Source organism: Aegilops tauschii, chromosome 4 (assembly GCF_002575655.3).
Source record: "Aegilops tauschii subsp. strangulata cultivar AL8/78 chromosome 4, Aet v6.0, whole genome shotgun sequence".
Lineage (NCBI taxonomy): Eukaryota > Viridiplantae > Streptophyta > Magnoliopsida > Poales > Poaceae > Aegilops > Aegilops tauschii.
Window position 1 is genome coordinate 120,570,081 of NC_053038.3, and position 26,579 is coordinate 120,596,659.

A 26,579-nucleotide genomic window follows, 5' to 3' on the forward strand; every position below is an offset into this window, starting at 1 on the left:
CCTGATTGATATGTTTGAAGTCAATGCACATGCGAAGTGAATCGTCCTTCTTGGGGACCATGACAACATTGGCTAACCACTCGGAGTGGTAAATCTCTCGGATAAACTCAGCTGCTAAGAGTCGAGCCACTTCTTCACCGATTGCTTTTCTCTTCTGCACGGCGGACCGTCGAAGGTGTTCTTTGACCGGTTTCACTTTTGGGTCAACTCGCAAACAGTGCTCAGCCAGCCCCCTGGGAACACCTGGCATGTCAGAAGGTTTCCATGCAAAGATGTCCCAGTTCTCATGGAGGAACTGGATGAGCACTTCTTCCTATTTGGAGTCGAGTGTTGTTGAGATGTGAGTCGGAGCAGCATTGGGATCGGTCGGGTGAATATGAATCGGCTTCGTTTCACCAGACGACTGAAATGCTGAATCCGTGGCAGGCTTCTTAGCTCGCAACAAATCACTCGGATCTGCGTTTTTTTGATACTCCTGTAATTCCACAACTGCCATTTGTGCATCGGCGATCTTTGAGCCCTTCTGGAAGCACTTTCTGCCTTCTTCCGATTGCCAGTGATGGTAATCACTCCTTTAGGACCAGGCATCTTCAATTTAAGGTAAACGTAACATGGTCGAGCCATGAAACGTGCATAAGCCGGCCTGCCCAGAATAGCATGATAAGCAGTCTGGAAATCGATGACTTCAAACGTCAACCTTTCTTTGCGGTAATTCTTGGAATCACCGAAAACCACATCGAGGGTGATCTGGCCGAGTGACTCAGCCTTCTTGCCAGGAATAACCCCATGGAAACTCATATTGCTTTCACTGAGTCTGGACATCGGAATGCCCATACCTTTCAAGGTCTCCGCATACAGTATATTCAGGCCACTGCCACCATCCATCAGAACCTTAGTCAACCGAGTGCCTTCGACGACTGGGTCGACCACCAACGCTTGCCTCCCAGGGGTCACTATGTGTGTCGGGTGATCAGACTGGTCGAATGTAATGGCAGTCTGGGACCACTTCAAATAACTGGGCATCACCGGAGCGACCATGTTCACTTCTCTGTTGATGACTTTCAGTCGACTCTTGCTCTCAACATCAGCAAAAATCATCAGAGTGGAATTGACGTGGGGGTAACCATCATCGTCATCTTCTTTATCCTCAACTTTGTCCGATTCTTTCTCCTTTTCTTTGGGTTGTTTCTCTCGAAACTGCTGTATTAGGAGCCGACATTGTCGAGTGGTGTGTTTCGGGTAAATGAGATTACCCTCCTCATCTTTTTTGATGTGAATGTGGCATGGTAAATCCAACACATCATTTCCATCTTGATCTTTTACTTTCTTGGGGTTCCATGGCCCTTTGGGCTTCCCCTTGAACTTTCCTTGAGTTACGGCTAAGGTTTCTCCAGGAGCAGCTGGCTCGGCTTTGCGCTTCTACTTCCGACTGGAGTTCCCTCCCCCGGATTCGTGGGCGACTGTTTTGTGCTTGCCACTCCGGAGCCGATCCTCCTCTTCACCATTAGCATACTTGGTGGCAATTTCCATCATTCGACTCAGAGACATATCTCCGGTCCGACCGAACTTCAAATTCAATTCTCGATACTTGACGCCTTCCTTGAAGGCACAAACTTCTTGGTGATCAGACACATTCTCCACCGTGTGGTGCAACGTGATCCACCTCTGGATATAATCTCTCAAAGTTTCATTCGACTTCTGCACACAAGACTATAGCTCAGTTAGCCCCGCTGGTCATTTGCATTTACCCTCAAATGTTCTGACAAACACTCGGGCAAGCTCTTCCCAATTGTAAATACTGCCAGGTGCTAACTGATTCAACCACGCTCTAGCCGAACCCTCTAACATCAGAGGCAGGTGCTTCATGGCCACTTCGTCATTGCCACCACCAATCTGCACAGCCACTCGATAGTCCTCCAGCCAAGTGTCAGGCTTGGACTCACCAGTGAATTTGCTGACTCCAGTCGCCAACCTGAAATTGGGAGGAATCACTACTGCTCTGATGGCTCTACTGAAACACTCGGGACCCGAAACATGCACCCTGCTGCCGGTCGGGTAATCTCTATCATGGCCATCTCTGTGTGCTCTGTTCCTATCAACCAAACCTTGAACGAGAATGGATCTCGCGTCAAAGCCTGGCTCCCGGGGGTTGACTAGAATCCTTCACCCACCACTGTGAGGGCGCCTATCATCGTGTTGCCGAGGTGCATATGACCCACTCCTTGGGGGAGGCGTGGGCACTCTGCGACGATCATCGTGGTCGAGTCGGTGATCAAACTGCTCACGGTTTCTGTACAGATCTCGTCGGTCTCCACGTCCCTCACGCCTCGGGGGCGATCTTGGACTGTGAGCTGACTGGACTGTGTCCGCTACCACGGATCTGCTATGGATCCTATTCCGCGACTGAGATGCTGCTGTGTTTTGTTCTCCTGCTGCCCGGAGTAAAGCCCTGATCTGCATCAAACCTCTGCCAGCTTCTGACTGGGAGGGCTGGATCGACTCTGCTATTCGGGCTGCAGCTGTGAGATTCTGAATCGGAGTTCAGTATACCTGAGTAGGAGGCGGAAAATGTTGTCGCCGACTGGACTCAGGAATCCGCTGCCGAGCACGCTCGTCGAGTGCGTGCTGGAGATTCTCCAGTTGAGTGCGCTCAGCCAGGTTGGCTAGGCGCACCTCCTCCAAGGCCCGGGCCTCGGGGGTTTCTCCAACGATAGGAGTGTGAAGTGCATCCATGTTGCAGCGGCGAAGCTCTTCCCTCTGCTGCGAAGAGAGGGGCTCGGGGCGGTACTCCTCGTGGGCACGTGACGGATCGCCTCCGCCGTCGCCACCATCCTCGCAGGGGAAGCCAGGAGGACTGCGCGGTCCGTTGACCATCAGGACTTCCGCCGCAGGGTCATTGCTGTCACACTCGGACGCAGTCTCAACGGAGCCAGTCGAACAGGCCGTAGAGAGTTTCACCGGGCTCGATTGCCGAGACTTGGGGGGTGGCCGATTGGCGAGCCACCGCGTGCCTCACCCACTGCTGGAGCCTCGACCGACCAGAACGCTTGTGCCGGCGGACAGCAGGGAGTGAAGACACCACCGGAGCCGACCGATACTGAGTCGACGGCTGCCGCAGGAGGACGCCGCGGACGCACGCACGAAAGTGCGTTGCCCCGCGGACGGGGAGCGCCTCAACGTCGAGTGGAGCTTCTTGGAGCCAAGCGGAGTCGTCGGCGACGAACACGAGTGCGCCGAAACGGATCTCGCAGCCCTCGGCCAATCCTCCGCCTGAAACCATGCTGATGGGGATCGGAAAAATCACAACTTCTCCAACAAGTCGCTAAGACACCAGCCCCACGGTGGGCGCCAACTGTCGTGGTTCTAAGTCTGACAGTAGAATGGGGGGTAGGGATGTAGAGGCAAGATCTTAGCTATGGAGAAGTTGTACGCAAGAGTTTTACGAGTTCAGGCCCTTCTCAGAGGAAGTAACAGCCCTACGTCTCAGAGCCCGGAGGCGGTCGACTGGGTTATATGCGTGTGTGTATTACAGGGGGTGCGAACCCTTGTCTCAGAGGAGGGGGGTGGCTTATATAGAGTGTGCCAGGACCCCAGTTCCCCTCTGTTACACAGGATTCAATGTACATAAAGTGAGAGCGTTACAGGTAACGTCAATAATAAAGTGATATAAATGATCATTAAGTCTATGAGTAAACGTCCGACCGTTGCTGCACAGAGTGGCTTTACGTCTTCTGCACGTCGAGTGGTTGAGTGGTCGAGTGACCTAAATAAGGAGAGATCTCTGAGTGAATGGTAGGTCGAGTGGATTACTCGACACCTTTGTTGAGCCCTCTCTATTTGCTCTTGAACTTCTTTGCTTCTAGGACAAGGACCTTAGGTAGTACGTATAGGTCAGGCCTATCGCCCTACCCTAGGTCTATGTCCTCATCAGCGGGCGCATATGGTTACACTGCCAGAGGACCAGATGGGGGACACGGTGTCACCAATAAACACGACTCATCGGAACGATCGTCCCCGTTCTTGACGCGTTGTGGGCTACCGCCGCCATCTGCATAACTGCCACCCAAAGACCTCAGCACGACAGCCGCGCCGGACACCATGCTCTTCGGTTTATCCCACAAAGAGCATGGTCATCCCCAACGGCCCTAACATCAGAAACCACCTCACGTTCCGAAGATGTGTATGGGAGCAAAAAGTCCTCCTGCACGACAAGAGGATGACACCCGGGGGGGGGTCAGGTTCGCCTTTGCTGGCGGCGAACCCTTTCCGTGACCCCTCCCCAGTGTCTCAAAGGAAGGAAGAATGGGGAGCGACCGACTACCACGCCCCGTGCCTACTACAGGCCTTGGCATGGTATCGTTCCCGTCCCCTCTCACTAGAATCAAGGCTACGGGCGACCCGGCGACGAGCGCACCAAAGTTGCCACCTCTGGTGTTATCACCGCGCCGCTCGAGTGCCCCACTTGGATTCGTGCCAAGCTCTAAATTAGAGCTTGGGGCCTGGCCCCAGGCTCTTCTCTTCAACATAACCAGCAGGAGGCAGAAAATGGAGGAGAAGGTATGCAAAGATGGATGACTCTGCTCTCCCCTCGCCCCTCCTTTTATAGGCGAGCCAGGGAGGGGAGTTGCTCCCTCAACAAGCGACCACCGCCCTCCTCCACCAATTCAAGAAGACCGGGCCCTCGCCTTGATGCTCTCCCACACCACGCGCCTCCATTACCTACCCCGCGCGATGCATGCAGCATACGTGGCTGAGGATAAGGGTGTGGTGGGAAGAGTGAATTGTCAGTTTCTACCCTGTGCGTTAAAGTCATTCATGGGCCATTACAAGGGTGGCCCCACCATGATTGGCTTTACACGGCGCGTGGGAAAATCGGAAACTGGCCCGGGCTCAAGATTAATGAAGAAGCAAAGAAGACCTCAAAGGGGCCAGCCTCTTTCACACCCCTGCCTGTGCACTTATTAGGGCCTACCCCGACGATGCTCGGCAGCGCGTTCGGGGCAGGCCCGGGGGCTTCTGTCGGTGCAACAAACCCTGGGTCCGTTGCCGAGACTGTGCACAGGCACATGAGCAAGATTACACTGCCAAGATCAAGCCAAAGTGCAAGAGGACTAAGACCAAGCCAGAGAAGTAAGAAACCACCAGGAGAAAAGCCTCCATTGCCGGGCAAGCGAGCCTGGCGAGGATGGGGTCACCCCCGGAAGAAAACCTCCAAGATGCCCCGACAGGGCCTACCGGGACTCGCGGAGGCGGAACCACCTCACCACAATGCATGTCGTCGATCAATGCGGTGTCGAGCCGCAAAGTGACTAAGTGGCAGCCATTTGCCACATGGCAGCCTCTTTCTACAGGAAATACCTACAGATGACACTCGTCCTGCGACATGTCGAGTGAGCAAGCGCGAAGCTGGCAAAATAGCCCGGCAAGGCTTGCCGGGCAAGGGACGATGTGACACCAAGCGGCGCATTTAATGCGCTCTGTCAGCCTGCAGAGTTAGGTATGATAGCACGGTTTGCTATCTTATCAGTGCATAATGACTAATTTGCCACTGTGGTGACCCCTTAGTCTATAAAAGGAGGCTCGAGGCAACCTTAGAAAGGGTTGGACCCTGTGTTAGCGAATCCACCCCCTCACATTTCATACGCACGTAGTTGTTTCGCCCTGAGGCAACCCTGCCGGGCAAACATGCTGTGACCACCACCATTTTTCCACCATCAATCCACTGAAGCGGGAGTAGGGTTTTACGACTGACGGTGGCCCGAACCTGGGTAAAACTGGCCGTGTGATCTCTGTCGTGCTGCCCCACGCTCTTCTGCTCTTTGTGCAACGTGCCGTCCCCCCGCCGAACCAGCAAGGAACCTTTGGTCCCATAGGTGGCCGTGGTTTCCCACGACACTTAACAACTTGGAAATATAGCAATTGTATTTGTTTATCATGTATTTAGTACAGCCAAATTTGATTTACTTCTCACATGGTATACAATAACAGAATGTGCCCACAACTATTGAACATCGCATTGCAGAATTGAACCAAACTGTTAACTAAACACCACAACAAATGAACCAAACATTAACTGAGCACCACATTGCACAATGTATAACCAAACCAAGCATGCTTGACAACTTGGAAATATAGCAATTGTATTCATGTCTCATGTATTTTGTAAAGATAAATTCAATTAATTTCTCACATGGAAGACAATACAAAATTGCAGCCTGAAGAATTGAACATCACATTTGTAGAATTGAACCAAACCGTTAACTGAATATGACAACTAATTAAGCAAAAAATTAATAAGGGAGCCCTACACTGCACACGACATATAGAACATATACACTAGAGCAAGAGATTGCATGGTAAAATTAGATAGCACAATTCACTAGAATTTGTTAAGGAAAGGCAGGAGCAGCACACGCAACGGGTAAACCGAGCATGCTTAACTGGTGTAGCTAGCAAATGGCAAGGTGCTCCTCCAAGATCTAGGGGTCGGCACGAATGGCAGCCATCGCGACCTCATCCGCGCGTGCGGCCGCGATTTGCTTCTCCGCTGCCAAATGATCCTTGAGCTCCTGGCTATACTGCGTGCACCATGGCTTAGGGCGGCGCTTATTTGGTGGAGGGGTCGGTGATTTGGGTGGAAGGTGTCGCGCCGGCGGTCGGGGCATGTGGGATGTGGAAGGAGGAGGAGGATGGGGGTCGGGTGTGGATTACCTGCCTGGATAGACGAGGCCCAGCAGCGTGAAGGATGGTCGCCGACGAGCAGGCGACGCTGCAAGCAAGGAGTGAAGGTTTCAACTTCGAAAGGAAGGCAGAAATAGGGGAAATGTGCCTTTTGGTAAGGGGGAGGGGCGGGGAGGTAGACATTTCTACGGAAGCCGAAAATTTTGAATCGATCAGCGAAAAAACTGGCGCGCAAAGTGTCATCAGACACGGTCCCTTATTCAGAACTGTGTACGATATGTGAACATCACAAACGATTCAGATGGCTTAACCCGTGTGTGATGAGTTTGAACATCAAAAATTTTGGTTCGAATTTCCCTGTTTACAGTGGTCATCCACGTCATTGCATAATTTGGGTACACAAAGGAGACCACAGCACACCCACACTTCTTAATCGAGCAAGTTCAGCAATTAAATAGAGCTAGCTGACCTAAACATTACTCTAACAAATTAAAGATCGGCGCTCTTAATTAAACAAAACAAAGAGTACTGCTATGGCTGGTGCTAACGATCTTCGCTGCCTCCTCCATGTCCAGCTTACACCCGACGGTCTCCTGGGGAAGGGGCTCCGTGGCATCCATCCCACCATACTCGGCAAGCATCTCGCCATCCGCATTCGCCAGCTCTTTGGAAAATGCCGGCATGATCTGGGCGTGGGCGGCCGGGATTTGGGCTTGGATGGGCTCCATCCAGGCAAGATATGCGGCGGAGGAACGGGCGGTTGCTCGAACGCTCTCGGTGGTTGCCAAATCTTCGGCCGTGGGTTGCCGACCGTTGTCGGAGAAGCTTAGTTCGATTTGTGCGGTGACCGCCACAAGCTGGGCATGGGCGGCCTCGACATGGTCGTGGGCTAATAACCCACAAGTATAGGGGATCAATTGTAGCCTCTTTTGATAAGTAAGAGTGTCAAATCCAACAAGGAGCTAAATTGTAGCCTCTATCGACCACCGATACAACTCTACGCACGCTTGACGTTTGCTTTACCTAGAACAAGTATGAAACTAGAAGTACTTTGTAGGTGTGATACGATAGGTTTGCAAGATAATAAAGAGCACGTAAATAAAATCTACGGGCTATTTAGATAAAGACACAACTAAGTTAGTTTTAGTAGAGAGCTTTGGTCAACAAGAAAGTTATTTGTCCCTAGGCAATCGAGAACAAGTACCGGTAATCATTCTTGTAATTTTATATGAGGGAGAGGCATGAGCTAACATACTTTCTCTACTTGGATCATATGCACTTATGATTGGAACTCTAGCAAGCATCCGCAACTACTAAAGATCATTAAGGTCGTGAAACCCAACCATAGCATTAAGTATCAAGCCCTCTTTACTCCCATACACCATAACCCACTTATCCGCGTTTAGGCTGCTGTCACCCCCGCAACACTGACAATAAGTAAACCATGAACATATTGCAACACCCTACAGCGGGGGCCCCTCACGTTTGCGCGAGAACGGAGGGCACCATAGGACAACACAATAAATAAAATATACAATCATACCAACCAAGATCACGATTAACCCACAGGACAAAACGGATCTACTCAAACATCATAGGATAGCCAAATATCATTGGGAAATAATATATGGAGTTGAGCACCATGTTTAAGTAGAGATTACAGCGGGGAGAAGGGGCGTTACACCACTTCATAGAGGGGGAGAGAGTTGGTGTTGATGGTAGCAAGATTGTTGATGTAGATCGTCATCCCGATCGTTGCCCCGGCGGCACTCCGGCGCCACCGGGAGAGAGGGGGAGAGAGACCCCCTCCTTCTTCTTCTTCCTTGGCCTCTCCCCTAGATGGGAGGAGATTTCCCCCTCTGGTCCACGGTCGCCATGGCGGCGGAGGGGCGGGAGCCCCTCAGAGACTGGATCTCCCTCTCTGTTATCTTCTGTTTCGTGTTCTCCTCTTCTGGCTGAAAACCGTTTCTTATATTCCGGGAGATCCGTAACTCCGATTGCGCTGAGATTTTAACATGATTTTTTTCCGGACATAAGCTTCCATGTGCCCCAGGTAGAGCTCCAACCAACGTTTGAGGAGGGAACAACCCACCACCACGCGCCAGGGGCCTTTGGCATGCCCTGGTGTCTTGTGGGCTGTGTGGGCCTCCGTTTGCGGTGATTCCAACTCCCAAAAATCATATATATTCCAAAATAGTTCTCCGTGAAATTTTATTGCATTTGGACTTCGTTTGATATGCATTTTCTGCGATACAAAAAACATGCAGAAAACAGGAACTGGCACTGGGCACTGGATCAATAGGTTAGTCCAATAAATCATATAAAAAGTTTCCAAAAAATGTGAAAGTTGAATAATATTGGCATGAAACAATCAAAAATTATAGATACGACGGAGACGTATCATGGGCGGCCTCCATTAGGGCTAAGGCCACCGCTGCGGAACAGACAACTACTGTGATGCTCTCGCCAGTTGCTATCCCCGAGGCAGATGTTGCTGCCGCCACCTTTGAAGCAACATCGTCCGTTTGGGCTGCCTTGGCCATCCGATCACAGATTGCGGCCGCGCTCATACACCTTGTTAGCACGCGCATGGCGGCTGCGGCCGCGCTCTTGTCGGAGTGGGCCGCCGAAGTTGCCCTCACGACGCGGGTCCACGTCCCCATCTTTCATCAGCGACGACTGAATAGTGAAATGATATTTGGGGAGTTAGCTATGGACTGTGGACTGTAGCTCACGCACCTTCTCGCGTAAGCCATAGGCATACTATGCACCGACGGTGCTCCCGGTTATTTTGTACTGCATCTCACACAGTTGGTGATAATAAACTGTGTGGGATCTACTTGATTTTTCATCTTGATTTGAATTACATAATGGGGTCACAGTGGCAATGGACGGTGTTTGAATTGCTAGAACATTTATCTGCAGTGAACATGCAACTATATGTGTGTCGTAAAAAATTGGAATTATTCAGGGTTCGTTTGGACATTTTATACAATAAATTGGTTTTCTAGCCATTTCAGGTGCACAATTCAAAATTAAACTTCATGCACATGCTCCGGTGCACCAACATGGGTTGTAAAATCATATATGTGTCCATGGGTTTATGCTTATGTCCCATGCAAGAAATGGGGATGAATTCCGAACACCACGACACCGTGGCTCTCCGGCAAACGTTGAGGTACTTGCTTTTGTAATTCTAGTAAATCCAAAACCAGTTTGAAATTCATGAACCTTTTCATGCTATCATGGAATGGCATCAACATGCTAGGGTAAAAAATATTGTCCCATTTGGGCAGGTTATGGTATAAGCTTCTCACAAACCAGAGCTTCTCAGAAGAAGCCTCATGGTTCTGTTAGGGAAACGTGTCACCTTTGTGGACAAAACGATATTCGTCGCCTCTTCTTCCTCTCAATTTTTTTCCGGGTGTCAACATAGAACAACAGGAGTGTCGTGTTAAATTTTGGATTTTTCAGGGATCGTTTGGACATTTTTATATGTTAACTGAGTTTTCTAGGCTTTTATGTGCATAATTCAAAATTGAACTACATGCACATGCTCCAGTCCATAAAAACGGGTTGCAAAATCAAATGTTTGTCCTTGGTTGCAAGCTTAGGTCACATGCAAGAAATGAGAACGAATGTCAAACACCTTGACACTGTCGCTCGGCCGCTAACATTGAGATACATGGTTTTAAAATTCTAGTAAATAAAAAACTCGTCTGAAATTCATGAAACTTGACATGATATCATGGAACGGCATCGACTTGCTGTGGTAAAAATATTGTCCCATTTGGGGCAGGTTTGGGTATAAGCTTCTCGCAAACCAGAGCTTCTCTCACAACAAGCTTGATGGTATCGGTAGGGAACGTGCCACCTTGGGGGACGAAACGATATCTGCTGCCTCTTCTTACTTTCAAATTTTTTCTCGTGCCAACATAGAACAACACGAGTGTTGTATCAATTTTCGGGATTTTTCGGGGTTCGCTTGGACATTTTTATACATTAACTGAGTTTTCTATGAATTCATGTGCATAATTCAAATTTGAACTACATGCACATGCTCCAGTGCATATATATTGGTTCAAAATTGGAATGTGTGTCCTTGGTTACATGCTTAAGTCCCATGCAAGAAATGAGAATGAATGTCAAAAACCTTGCCACCGTCGCTCGGCCGCTAACATTGAGATACATGGTTTTTCAATTCTAGTAAATCGAAAACGCGTCTGAAATTTATGAAACTTGACATGCTAGCATGGAACAGCGTCAACATGCAGTCGTAAAAATATTGTCCCATTTGGGGCAGGTTGGGGTATATAAGCTTCTCATAAACCAAAGCTTCTCACAACAAGCCTCATGGTTACGGTAGGGAACGTTTCACCTTTCTGGACGAAACGATATCCATTTCCTATTTTTGATTTCATTTTTTTCTAGTGTCAACATAGAACAACATGAGTGTTGTGTTAATTTTCAGAATTTTTTGGGGCTCGTTTGGACATTTTTATACATTAACTGAGTTTTATATGCATTTATGTGCATAATTCAAATTTGAACCACAGACACATGCTCTAATGCTTATAAATTGGTTGAAAATTCAAATCTATGTCCTTGGTTGCATGCTTAGGTCCCATGCAAGAAATGGGAATGAATGTCAAACACCCTGCCACCGTCACTTGGTCGCAAACATTAAGATACCTGGTTTTTTAATTCTAGTAAATCCAAAACTCATCTGAAATTCATGAAACTTGGCATGCTATCATGGAGCGGCATCAACATGCCGTGGTAAATTTTTTGTCCCATTTGGGGCAGGTTTGGGATAAGCTTCTCACAAACGGGAGCTTCTCACAACAAGCCTGATGGTTTCAGTAGGGAACGTGCCGCCTTTGGGGACGAAACGATATCCGTTGCCTCTTATTGCTTTCAAAAAATTTCTAGTGTCAACATAGAACAACAGGAGTGTTGTGTTAAATTTTGGAATTTTTTAGGGTTCGTTTGGACATTTTTACACATTAACTGGGTTTTCTAGGCATTTTATGTGCATAATTCAAATTTGAACTACATGCACATGCTGCAGTGCATATAAATTGGTTGAAAAAACAAATTTGTGTCCTTGGGTGCATGCTTAGGTCCCATGCAAGAAATGGGAATGAATTTCAAACACGAGGGCACTGTTGATTGCCGGCAAAACATTGAGATACTTTGTTTTTAAACTCTAGTAAATCCAAAACTCGTCTGAAATTCATGAAACTTGGCATGCTATCATGGAATGGCACCCGACATGCTGTGGTATTTTTTGTGTCCATTTTGAGAGAAGGCGCACTCGAATCACAGCCAACAAAGGCATTTTGAAAAAATAGCTCTTTAATATCTCAAATGTTTGTATAATTCAAATCGTGTGCGTTCTGTTAACCATTCACATGACGCCATGTGTCTTGGTTTTAATGGCTATAGGAGGTGCCGTGGGGACAGCTGCTTGACTGAACGGGAGGCGTGCAAGCGTAGTCCGGTGCGCAGGCTGACCGAGAGGTGAGCAAGCTATCCTCCAATGCGCAGGCTCACCGGGAAGCGTGCGAGCTATATGCTTCGCATGCTCACTAGGAAGCGAGCCCTTTGACTTCCATGGCCGCCCGCCTTCCTCTCCATTAATGGCGCCTGAGCCACTGTTTAATACGGGCGGCCTTACTGTTCACTTCCCATTCCCCTCCCTCCCGCAGACCTCCACCAACGCCATGGCGCAGAAGGATCATCCGCCACTAGTCTTCAAGTTTGGTGAAGTCGACTCCGAGCCGGAGGAGATAGAAAATAAGGAGGAATGGGGCCTCATGGACATTGCCCTGAATGAGCTGGCCGCGGCGGTTGCAACCCCCGCTCCCGTCCTAGCTCCCATCCCCGCGCCCGTGCCAGCGACCATCCCCGTAGCATTGACGGGCTGGTCCCCGAGCACTATCGCAGAGCTGGAAGCCGCGGGCGTCAGCGAGGTCTCTGCGGACCCGCGCGAGCTTGTGTACATGCCAGCGCCAGCGCCCGTGTGCGTGCCGGTGCGCGCCCCTCCACCCACCGCTGCGCCGGTCCCCGTGCATTTGGCTACACCCGCCGCGCCCGTGCCCGTGCGCGTGCCCCCCTCAGCGGCATGGAACACCGCCAGCGACCACTACCTCTCAGCGCTGCCAGTTGTCGTCCTCCCGCGCCTCGCCCATCGATCACGCAACGACGTGGTGTTTGATTTGCAAGTGAAGAACATTCTGTGCTGCCTTGAAGACTTCAACAACGGCGTTCCGGAGGACGACAATGACAACGATGGCGTGGCACGCCGCCTCCGCCGTCGAAAATAGTTTTTTTGGGGTTTAATATTGTATCTTGATCATATGAATATAAATTCGCATTGTGACCGAATGAAAGATATGGTTTGAACGAACTTGCGTTTTTCTCTCTTAATGTACAGACTTATCAAACAATTTTCTTTTGAAAAAACATCAATGGTTTTTAAATATAAAACACTCATCGCAAATGTTTTAGTTAGAACACTCGTATGCTAACCGACAGCTTCCCCAGGAAGCGAAGGGAAAATGTGCCCAGCAGGATTTGTGCATCCCTTCAACGCAAACGGTTGTTTTGGATGACCCGTGTGCAACCACGTACAAACAATTTGGTAAGATTTGCATCTGTCATATTGGGTATGTTTCCATTTGTCAAACTCAAAAGATTGTCATTTGTTGATCTAGTAACATTGCCATTTGTCAACCTTGTAACACTGCGATTTGTCAAAATATGTAGCTAAAAATCACTAGCACTATCTAATTTTTGGAACTAAAATTCAATAACTAAGCATAGATTTCCTTCATAGATTAAGCAGTCGTTCTTTATACAAACAGTTCAACTCGACAGCTGAACCGACCAAACTTTTCCCCAGTTGTTGCCAACCACGTACTGAAATAGCTAGTTCAACTATATATACTAGCTAATTTTAAGTACGTTGTATAGTTCCACCACATCTATAGTCAGATGAACTGAACAAAATAGCCCCTAAATACTACTACTACGGAGGGGCTTTGTACTACTTCCGGCAGCCTCTCCTCTGCCGAGCGCGCTCAGTAAGAGGCTGAGGAGGAGGAGCCTACCGACGAGCTGGACAATTGCAATGCGGTGCATGCCGCTGCTGCACCTTCAGCGACGCTCACCTCGAACGCCCTCTGCCGCTCCAGATGACCTCTCTTAAAGCGGTGGTTCTCCTCATAGATCTCCTGATTCCTCGCCTCTGAGGTGGCGTGTGCCACGGCCATGGCGGTGGTAAGGCTCTTTGCATGCTCGACGAGGCGCTCCTCCTCCTCCTCCCGTAGGAACTCGGTGTAGCGCGCAAGGTCGTTGACGCACGTGCGGGCCTCCACCTCCGCCTCCCGCCTTCGGGCGGCGGTGGCGGAGCGGGTGATGACCCCTGTGGTCGACGGTGGGCTGGCAGCCACGACGGCCGACAATGGGGTGGCGGCCACGACCACAACCTCCCGCCTTCGGTCCGCGGTGGCGGAGCGGGTGATGGCCACGGTCACTGGTACACGTTGGTGCTATACAAACGGTTTTTAACCCCTTTCCGCAACAACATTCGGAACCGTCTCCAAGTGAATGACTGTGATAGGGGGTCCTTCCCACATGACCCAGAAACCGTCGGGGATATGCCCTCCTGGCACACACGCTCGGCAAAATGAGGTCGTGTGCGACCGGCGAGCGCTCAAATACGGTTATACGTATAGTAGTGCTAAAAAAATACAATTATACAGGCAAAATCATTTCTGGTCGTAAGTACATCCCACACAGTCATGCCCCGCTAAACGTTTCCGTTCGCATGTACATTCCACACAGTCAATCCAAGAAATACGTTTCCGTTAGTATGTACATCGCATGCGTTCTTCTATGACAAAACGTTCGCGATGTGCACAACATCACAAACAGTCCATAGTTTCAAAGCGTGTGTGTTAAGGTGACTATCGCAAACATTTAATAAGAAGAACTGTGTGTGATGTTGTTGTTAACCGCACATGTTTTTTCTTGGCTGATCGTGTGTGGAGTGGAGATTGGTCGCACACGTAGTGGATCCTAGAAACGTGTTTGATCTCCACGTCGACGTTTTGCTTTTGCAAACCGTGTGCAGCGTAATCCCTAATTAATTCCTAATTTAAAAATTAAATGTTTTGAATTTGAAAGTAGGCAATCACTTATTTCATATCCAACCATGTTTATTACAAATATAGGTTCAACCATGAATGCATAATTCGATGCACAGGTACATATACTGAAGAACTACAGAAGCACCAAGTAAAGAATCATGAACCACAATTGTAGTAAAGACTATAAAGAGAGAGGCGAAAGACATTCTGGTTGCTGGAGAAGGTGAAGCGGAATGCCCATATTGTGCCCTCCTCCATGCGTAATGCACGCACGACTCTAGGCCAACCCCTTGTGATGGTTGCCCGTCCATCCTTCACTGTCTCCATTACGACTTCTCGATGCTCGTTGTAGTCTGGATGAAATACTTTAACCTTCATTGCCTGTCCACCAATCATGTACTTTGAGAGGTAATCTTGAGTGAACTTCTTCAGGAACCACTGCGAACAAAAAATATTTAGACATTGTTGTCTAACAACTCATTTTGGGCAGTAAAAAGAGAAGGTTGCAGAGTTTGTAGTTACCATCCTACAGCTCACTGTTGTGTTGGATAGAGCATAAACAAATAATTTGCTTGCCAATATTCATATCTTTTTGCTAATAATCCTTATCAGTTTCCTCACTTGATGCTTGTTCATGAATATCTCATTGCCCCATGCGCAAAAAGGGTCGATGCGTGGATCCTTGCCAAGGGCATATGTACCTACAAGCAACAAGTCAATATTAGAAGCTAACAAGTGTCCATGCCTGGATCTATATGCACTACATGATGGAACGACGGGGGGAGTGCAAGTCGAGGGATGAAGCTACCCTCGGTAGAAAATGGTGGCCACTCCCGTTGTTGTCCTGCATAAGTAGTGGAAAGGCATGATAAGTACAGCAACCTTAACATCAAACAAATATAACAAAGGTAAACAACACCATCTCCAAATGATAGCTTGAATGTGTTGGTTTCAGCATGCTGTTAAAGAAGATGTAAAATGGAAGGCAATGTTACCGCCAGCAGGCTTAATAGCCATCAAATATTGCAATTCAAACTGGTATTGTTGAAAATGAATAGAACGTAGGTAATGCTTAAACATCACACTAGATAAATGTGTAAAACTGAAATAAAGGGCATGTGTTAACTACACCAAGCATAACTGGAACGAAATATAGCCGTTCAAACTGGTATTGATGCAGTCGAGCGGCACAGTTCCGACTTGCACATAATGAACAACACATTGTGAATGACTGAAATAACAAGGCATAAATGATGAGTATAACAACCAAATATAGCCATTGAAAACTGTACAGAGTCTCACTGCAACCAACCTAACAAGCACATACAGATAAACATGCCATATGCTTGAAAACTGGACAAATGCTCACTACTACCAACCTAACAAGCAAATACAAATAAACAAGGCATCTGCTTGAAAACTGGACAAATGCTAAAAAAAGCAACCTAACAACCAAATATAGATAAACAAGGCATCTGCTTGATAACTGGACAAATGCTCACTGCAACCAAACTAAGAACCAAATACATATAAACAAGGCATCTGCTCGATAATTGGAAATGCTCACTGCAACCAACCTAACAACCAAATACAGATAAACAAGGCATCTACTCACTATAAACAACCAAATATAGCCATTCGTGAAACTGAAGTGGACAATTCATACTTAAACATCACATAGCCCTATTGAACAATACATTTTTGCATAACTGAAATAATTAAACACGACACAGTTAAAGCACCACACGCAAAGGCTACTACAACAAAGGGTACGGGTTGGCAAGCTAGAAAAGGTAAGATTTGCTGATAAGATGTTACCTCACATTTCATGGACGGGATCCTTCCAGTTGGAAGAGCACAAACCTATGGTGCGCTCTCTGATGTCACAGATGGGTTGTTTCACCTTGGAAGAACCTTCGTGGGTGTCCACCTCGTGGTCATGGTCGTGGTGGATGAGATCTGACTTGGCAATTGAGGATCCCAAGCCGTCGTCGTAGAACGTGTCCTTCAGAAATGAAAAAATGGGTTGGATGGCATATAAGGATCACAAATCCTTGACCGCTTGGCGGAGAGATCAGCGGCAGGGTCGTCGAAGAGATCGACAGCGGTTGAACCAGAGGGGTTGGGGATGGACCACTTAACCTGTGACATGGCCCGCGTGAGGCCGTCGCTGTCAACGAGCTTGATGTCATAGCCAGCTTTCCCGAGATACAATAATACACTAGCCCGCTGACATGAAGCCTTCGGCATGGCAACATAGTCAATTTCTTCACCGGCTTCCGCGACGACATGTTGCTATGGGATCGACAGGTCGGGAAGAACGGCGGCCACCTCGCCAACGTCCGCCAGAGGCCATGATAAACCTCTTCTTGGCCGAACGCTCGTTGGGCTCCCCGAGATACGTGGTCGAGCTTAGGCTGCAACATTCTGGAGCAGGGGATGTGGATCTGATGGGGAGAGACACCACATGCCTCAGCTAAAAAACTCAGGGGAGTGTGGCGACAGTATGGAATCGCTGGGTAACCTGAACTTTATTATCTAAGCTAGGAGGAACGGGTAGACCGGCAGGGGTTGGCAGCGGCGCCGGCGGTGGCCGTGAGCTATGGTTCGAGGGGGAGGGGGCCGGGTGGGGGGACTGTGGAGGGGGGTGTTTGAGGAAACGTCGCGACTACTGAAAATTTTAGTAATGGTGGGTGGAGATGGTGGTGGACGAGGGAGGGCGACGGTTCAAATGCCTCGGCTACTGCAATTTTACTATAAGATCGGTGCTGGAGGAGTGTGGGCGACGGTTGAAGTACGGCGGCTAATAAAATTTGGGTAAAGGAATTGATGCGGGGAGGGAGTGCCCACGATTGCGCACGGTCCAATAAGAGTATGCGTGTATGATAATAAGGAAAAGTGGCAAAACTGCCGATATTTACAACGCTCAAGGTGGGTAGTTTGTTTTTATATTTCTAGCTAGCTGGTCTATCGCACATGGTTCGTCCTAATTTCTAAATAAACTTACCCGCCTTTAGCTTGCGCAGGTGGTGATTTTACCGCGCACTTGCATCGCACACGGTTAAGCCAGTACCTGCACCCTTTGCTCGCACTTGCATAGTCGTGGTGATTTTACAGCACACTTGCATCGCACACGGTTGAGCCAGTACCTCCACCTTTGCTCTCACTTGTGTAGTCGTCATGATTCACAACGCACTTGCATCGCACACGGTTAAGACATTATACACGTGTCTGTTGAGCATCATCAGAGTATTTGCAGCAAAAAAACGTTAGAGAGGGTCAGAAGACAGCCACACCAGCATGTGGACCAAATATATATGAGTGAAAAGGGTGGTCTATGATGTTCAAAATTCCAATGCAAAACTTTGACCGCACGGGCCCACGGTTGGGAGCGTCATCGAAGATCGATGAGAGGGGCCAGAAGTCAAGAACCACCTGGAAGTGGCCAAATATATGTAGGAATATTGGGTGTGATGTTTAAAACTTTAAATACACAATGAACAACTTTGGTGGCACCTGCCTCGCAAACCCGAAAGCACCCTTGGATATATCTATAATGACATAATGTCGTAGCTAGCTAGGATGCTTGGCCCACCACCTCCCACTTTGTGTCAGCGGGGCGGATGCACGTAATGATACTTTCGTCATACATGCATGTCGCCATGACCTACCATAAGACGGACCATTGAATTTATCGTTTGGTCAAACGACAACTGTTGTTGTCGATAAACCGCTTGGGCTAATAGATTGAACCATCATAAAAATCATACAAGAGGGACCACAAAACCAGCACCTCTTGCATGTGGTCCAAAATGATGTACATTGGGAAGGGATGATGTGTGTTTTCAATATAGAATAATGTACAATTCAGATGTGGTGCCTACCTCTCGATACAGACAACAACCATGAAGGCAAGGTAGTTAAGGACGAGATACACAGGGTACGATGTAGGTTGAACCCAGCAATCCGAACATGTGGGAGGGAGTCCTGACAACACATGAGCTCAAGCTTTGGTTGAGTGACATGTGACGGTCACCGGCCCTAACACGAACACAGAGGAATCCATTCATGGCCAACACATACCCCCTCGTTATTGGTCAAAGGGATGATATATATACACTCGAAGAGCCCACAGATATGCATGTTGTCACAAAAAATCGCACAAGGGAGACGTGGTCGATCAGAAGACCCCCTATACACTGCATCTGGCCCGAAAATATGCATGGGCACGGTGGTGTGTGATGTGTTTAAATCCTGAATGCACAACTTCGATGGGCCACCAACTACATTACAAACTGAACACCGTACCCGACTCCAAGCCTGGTTCAATACATACGATGTCGGTTTCCCAACTTCGAGGCGCTGGGGGGGTCGTCCCATGCATGCGCTCAAACTTTATTTGTTCTAGCATGGCACACATCTATACCCCTATATAGTGTGCGAATAACTTTGAAAGTTGGTCGTTGGTGAAGCCAATCCGACGGTACAGAGATGGCAAATCCGAGCACTACTAGCCGTTGGATATCATCTACATTCCACCAGATTCTGCCACATGTACAATCTAGAAGACTCCATGGTTGAACTTAAGCATAATGCACAAACCTCAAAAAACAAGCACTTCTCCTTTGTTCTATAATCTTCCATATCTTAATTGCCCAAACTTTTAAATGAATTGTCATTATTTGTTTTTTAATTTATGCTTTACAATGTACAATTCCATGAATCTTAAAATAGATTTTTTTAATAAAACTAATTGATTTTGAAACAGATGAACTATAAGAATTAAACGAACATCTACGTCCTGCATATATGACTCAAAGCTTACATGCTATAGTGTGGTATTTATTCATAATTTGGTTACCAAATCTCATGCGTGGAATGCACGTGTACCTTACTAGTATCAATAGGAAACCATCATGGTCAAACCCTTCTCGTTGTTGGGTCAAAGGGATAGAATGTGTGGGCCCCCTCATTGTCGGTAAAGGATAATATATATACCTCAGGGAGCCCATAGATATGTGCACCGTATATAAACCGCACAAGGGAGACATGCTCGATTAGAACACCCTACCCCCTATACCCTGCATGCGACCTGAAAAAGGTTTATATAATCGCCATGACAGGTCAAGTCAATCATTCTTTAATTTTTTTAGAGCAAAAAATAACCAATAAAAACATAGTCTACAAATTAGCAAAACAAGGATCCCAAGGTTTATATAATTGCCATGATAGGTCACTATAGAGATTTTCATCTCTATAATGACCATGTCATGGCATTTAAATGAAGCTTGAGATATGCAACTTCCCACCGGGTCACCCATCCTTGGACTACACCAGCCCGAGCACGCTTAACTTCTGCGTTCTATTCGACTAGGCTAGCGGATGGGAAGCCGCCCCTTGCTGATAGGAATTGCCTCCTTGCCATTAAGGTGTTTCACACTGGTCCCCTATGGGACCTACTCCCTCCTATCACACACATCTGTGCTTTTAGAAACTATGTGCGATATTTACATGGCCGGTGTGTCGCCGCCTAGCCTCCAATGAGCACTGGCACTGGTCGCAGGAAAACGATGGGAGAAGAGGCGGGAAACCGATGAGAGGAGTGGCGGGAAATCGTAGCCTGTTCAGAAAAAGTAGTAGAGAAGGAAGCGTGAGCTAGCACGATGCATGCGCACAGTGCTTACCCATGTACTGCATGTGCTGTCGAAAGGGCTGGGGTTGTCGTTCAATCTGGGAGCATCCAATGGTGCAGACGTACGATCCGTGGGGTTTGGCTTCTGGCCAATCAGAACGCATGACTAAGATCACGGTTTGGTAGGTACACGGCTTTCGTGAGTGAACCGTGTGCTATTTGAAAACATTTCGTGAGAAGAATCTTGGTTTTTAAATCCCCATAAATCCAAAACTCACCCGAAAATCGTGAAACCTGGCATGGTGTCACGACATGGCACATATATGTCGAGGAATTTTTTCATCCATTTTGGTGCAAGTTTTATTACAAGCCTCGTGGTTCTGATAGGGAAACGTGTCCCCCTTGTGGGAGAAACGTAATCACTACCTCTTTTCGCCTTGTATTTTCTTCTACGGGCAACATGGAATGACAGGATATCCGTGCTGAAATTTAAACTTATTTAGGGTTCGTTTGGCCTTTTTATACACTAATTGAGTTTCCTAGGCATTTAATGTCCATAATTCAAATCTGAACTTCAAATACATGCTCTAGTTCACCAAAATGGCTAGAAAAATTATACAAGTGTCCTTGGGTGCATGTTTAGGTCCCATACGAGGAATGGGAACAAATTACAACCGTACCGGCGTCCTCGCTCGTCCTCAAACATTTGGAATCTCAGTTTTTAAATCCCCGTAAATCCAAAACTCACCAGAAAGTCATCAAAGGTGGCATGGTGTCACGTCATGGCACATATATGTCATGGTAAAACCATTGTCCAATTTGAGCCAAGCTTTATTACGAACCTCTTACAAACCGGATCTTCTCTCAAAGAAGCCTCGTGGTTCCGATAGGGAAACATGTTCCCCTTGTGGGCGAAACGTAATCACTGCCTCTTTTTGCCTTGTATTTTCTTCTACGGGCAACATGGAGCGACAGGATATCCGTGCTAAAATTTAAACTTATTCAGGGTTCGTTTGGCCTTTTTATACACTAATTGAGCTTCCTAGGCATTTAATGTCCATAATTCAAATCTGAACTACAAATACATGCTCCAGTTCACCAAAATGGCTAGAAAAATTATACATGTGTCCTTGGGTGCATGTTTAGGTCCCATGCCAGGAATGGAAATGAATTACAACCGTACCGGCGTCCTGGCTCGTCCTCAAACATTTGGAATCTCGGTTTTTAAATCCCCAAAAATTCAAAACTCACCAGAAAGTCATCAAAGGTGGCATGGTGTCACGTCATGGCACATATATGTCGTGGTAAAAACATTGCCAATTTGGGCCAAGCTTTATTACAAACCTCTTACAAACCGGAGCTTGTCGCAAGAATCCTCGTGGTTTCGATAGGGGAACGTGTCCCCTTGTGGGCCAAACGATAATCGCTCCCTCTTCTAGCCTCGTATTTTCTTCTACACCCAACACGGAATAACGGGAGATTCGCGCTGAACTGTGAAATTATTCAGGGTTCGTTTGACCTTTTTTATTCATTAATTGTGTTTTCTAGGCATTTGATGTCCATAATTCAAATCCGAACTACAAATACATGCTCCAGTGCACCAAAATGGCTAGAAAAAACGTACATGTGTCCTTGGGGTGCTTCTTTAGGTCCCATGGAATGAATGGGAATGAACTCAACCGTCTCGCCGTCCTGGCTTGGCCACAAACATTGCGAATCTTAGTTTTTAAATCTCTGTAAATCCAAAACTCACCAGGAAATCATGAAACTTGGCATGGTGTCACTACATGGTTCATGTAATTGTCCAATTTGGGCGAAGCTATATTACAAGCCTCTTACAAACCTAAGCTTCTCGCAACCCTCGTGGTTCCGGTAGGGAAACATGCCCCTCTTGTGGGGGAAACGTAATCGCCGCCTCTTCTCGCCTTGAAATTTGTTTTCTACAGGCAACATAGAATAACAGGAGTGTCGTGCTGAAATTTTAAACTGTTCAGGGTTCGTTTGGCCATTGTATATATTAATTAAGTTTTCTAGGCATTTAATGTAGTCCATAATTCATATTTGAACTACAAGCACATGCTCCAGTGAAGCAAAATGGTTGGGAAATCGTACGTGCATGTTTAGGTCTAATTTAAGGAATGGGAATGAATTACAAACTTCTCGTCGTCCTGAAACATTGAGAATCTTGATTTTTAAATCCCAGTAAATAAAAAACTCACCCAAAAAATATGAAACTTGGCATGGTTTCATGACATGGCACATATATCCCGTGGTAAAAAAATCATCCAGTTTGAGACAAGGCGCACACATTAATAGCCAACGAAGTCCTTTTTGAAACAAATAGCTGACACGTTAATATCGCAAACGATTGTATTATATGAACCATGTCTAAATTTAACCATAGTCGGTGGCGTGTGTGCAGCTGTTTGATTATACGGGACGAGCGCGAGAAGTCCGCCGTGCAGGCTCGACGGGACGCGTGCGAGCAATCCGCCGCGCAGGCTCGACAGGACGGGTGCATCCTGTCCACCTAGCAGGATCGACGGGACACGTGCGAGCAGCAAGGCCGCCCATGCTCACCGGGAAGCGAGCTCTTTGACCTCCATGCACCAGCCGCCGCCCACCTCGCTCACAACTTCTCCATTAATGGGTTAATTAAAGAACCTGGACGGAGGGTGTTTGCTTGTGATCCCATGGAAGCATTTGCATTGTTCATGTTTTCAACTCGTATTCTGGCCTAATTTAAATTGCCACATAAGGCAATGGATAATACGACGACAAATAAAATGGCAACGGATAATACGACGACAAATTTACAATGGCGCAGATAAAAATTGTCTTATATATTCCGGATAATTTAAAATGCCACATGCGGCAAAGCCCGGAAGACATGGGGGCAAGAGAAGAAGGAAATCGCAGACAACAATCTGGGTTGCTACTGTCTCTACTCGTCGATGGATCGCCGGGCGACGACATCCTCCAGCTCCTTCTTCAATTCCTCACGACTTTGCTTGAAAGCAGCCACGGATTCCTCCACCTCATGCTCGCACTCGATCTGGAGCTTCCTCAAGTCACCCATCAGTTCCTCGATGACCTCTCTTAGCATCATCCCCGAGGCACTGCTCTGCTCATGCAGCATCCTGCAGCCGGCGGCCTCCTCCTCCTTCTCAGCGAGCGCCTTAAGGAGCTTCACATTGTCACCCATGAGTTGCTTGACGAGGCCGGTCGCCTTGTCAACCGAGGCATCGCTGATCTCGAGCAGCTTCATCAAGCCGTCGACCAGCTCCTGCTGCTCAATGAGGCCAGCGAGAATGTCATCGTCGCCAGCCAAGGACTTCAGGAACGCCAGCTCGTCGCGATGGCCGACACGGCGAGTGCACATCTGAGAGCCCTCGCGTGCCTGTGAGAGCTCGTTCGAGGGCTCCGCGGCGCGCCAGGACATCTCTGCTGCGGCTGCTGCTTCATGGCGGGACCTCTCTAGTGCTTCCGCGGCCTTGGTCTTTGCTGCCTGGTTATATGTCCACCCGAAACTCCTCCTACCGGTCATGGCAGAACGACTTGACACGAAAGACCAGTTTTGTGGGTGATGAGGAGAGGAACTGTGAAGTAATTTTCGAGTGGTAGTTTTTATAGCCCGGTGCTAAGTGTGAACACATATTAGTTTGATATGTGTGAATAGATTTGTAATTACTTATTGCGTTGTAATCTGCAATGTGACAAGAAACATGGTCAAATTTTATTGATGGTTCTGGGCCTACGAAGCCCGGTCTGTTGTTCTGGCTCATCGCAAACAGTTCTTTTGGATCAACCGTATGCCACGCATCGAAAGCCCGAAACGTGGGCCCGCGTTCTCGGATGTACGTGTACGTGTCCGTCCACTATCACACACGGTCAAGATATCACCATCGTGTCCTATGGATGCACCGTGGTGCCTCCCACGGGGTGCTAGAAGGTTGACCACATGGTTGCTCGCCGTTGAGGCAGCCGCGGCGCGCTCTGCTCCTCGTTGAGGCGGTCGTAGTGCGCTCTGCTCGCGTCCGTCCGTGCATTTTTCTCGCCATTGAGGCGGCCGCGGCGCGCTCTGCTCTGGCGTCCCTACGCACGCTCTGCTCGCCGTTGAGGCAAATTTACAATGGCAACGGTTAATAATTGTCTTACATATTCAGGATAATTTAAAATGCCACATGCGTCAAGGCCCAGAAAACTCACGACCTACAGATGCATACAATTATAATAAAATATAGGCTAAAAGCTGAGCTGCCTGCCTTCCGACGACGGTCTTCTCGGACTCCATGATCAGCATAGCACCCTTGCAGCCGTTCACTTCAAGTATCCCGACCCGCCTCCGCCTACGGAGCTGCTGGCGCTAGGAGGCTCTTGGGGCTGCTGGGCCTCTTCCAGAAGAGCTTGACAGCGTGAAATCACGTGGATGATATATCCACAAAACCGCTCCATTTCCATGTCTCTGGCCTGGTAGCAAATTTCGTCCATCACCTGCATCCTCAAGATATCACGTTGGCGATGTTCTACTTCGTCGTGGACGTCAACTCCGCCAAGGATGCGCTCGAGCCTGGCCACCACATCATTGGGATCAAGGTTGACAGGGCCGCCGCGGGCAATGATGAAGCCGCAGGCTGCCTGTGTCTTGACTGAATCGCAGAGGTCCTCTGCCCATTCCTTGCGGGGCATCAGGCTCTCGATGAGCACTGGTGACGGCGGCTCTTCGATGTCAGGAAACATAGCAGGCAATTTCAAAAAAATTCCTACGCTCACGCAAGATCTATCTAGGAGATGCATAGCAATGAGAGGGGGAGAGTGTGTCTACGTACCCTCGTAGACCGAAAGCAGAAGTGTTTGACAACGTGGTTGATGTAGTCAAACTTCTTCTCGTTCCGACCGATCAAGCACCGAACGTACGACACCTCCGAGCTCTGCACATGTTTAGCTCGATGACGTCCCTCGAACTCTTGAACCAGAAAAGGTGTCGAGGAAGATGAGTTCCGTCAGCACGACGGCATGCATGGTGACGGTGATGGTGAAGTGATCCGCGCAGGGCTTCGCCTAAGCACTACGAAGATATGACCGGAGGCGTTAACTTTGGAGGGAGGCGCCGCACACGGCTAACAGATGTTGGTGTGTATTCTAGGCACCTACCCCCTCCCCCTCATATATATAGGTGGGAGGGAGAGGGAGCAGCCAAGGGGGGCGACCCAAGTAGGCCGAATCCTACTTGGGGTTCCTCCCCAATTTGGCCCCCCTTCCTTATTCATCAGAGGGGAAAGGATAGAGAGGGGGAAGGGAAGGAAGGGGGAGGCCGAATCCTCCCCTTTCCTTCTCCTACTATTTAGGCCTACATGGGGGTGCACCAGCCACTTAGGGGCTGGTCTGTCCCTCTCTTGGCTCATTAGGCTCATATAGTTGCCTAGGGGGTGCCCAGAACCCCTTTCGGTGACCCGATACGTACCCGGTACCCCTGGAACACTTCCGGTGTCCGAATACTATCGTCCTACATATCAGTCCTTACCTCTCGACCATTTCGAGACTCCTCGTCATGTCCGTGATCTCATCCGGGACTCCGAACAACATTCGGTCACCAAATCACATAACTCATATAATACAAAATCCTCATCGAACGTTAAGCATGCGGACCCTACGGGTTCGAGAACTATGTAGACATGACTGAGTCACCTCTCTAGTCAATAACCAATAGCGGAACCTGGATGCTCATATTGGTTCCTACATATTCTACGAAGATCTTTATCGGTCGTACCGTAATGACAACATACGTTATTCCCTTTGTCATCAGTATGTTACTTGCCCGAGATACGATCGTCGGTATCTTCATACCATTTCAATCTCATTACCGACAAGTGTATTTACTCGTTCCGTAATACATCATCCCGCAACTAACTCATTAGTCACGTTGCTTGCAAGGCTTCTTATGATGTGCATTACCAAGAGGGCCCAGAGATACCTCTTCGATACTCGGAGTGACAAATCCTAATCTCGATCTATGCCAACCCAACAAACACCTTCGGGGATACCTGTAGAGCATCTTTATAACCACCTAGTTATGTTGTGACGTTTGATAGCACACAAGGTATTCCTCC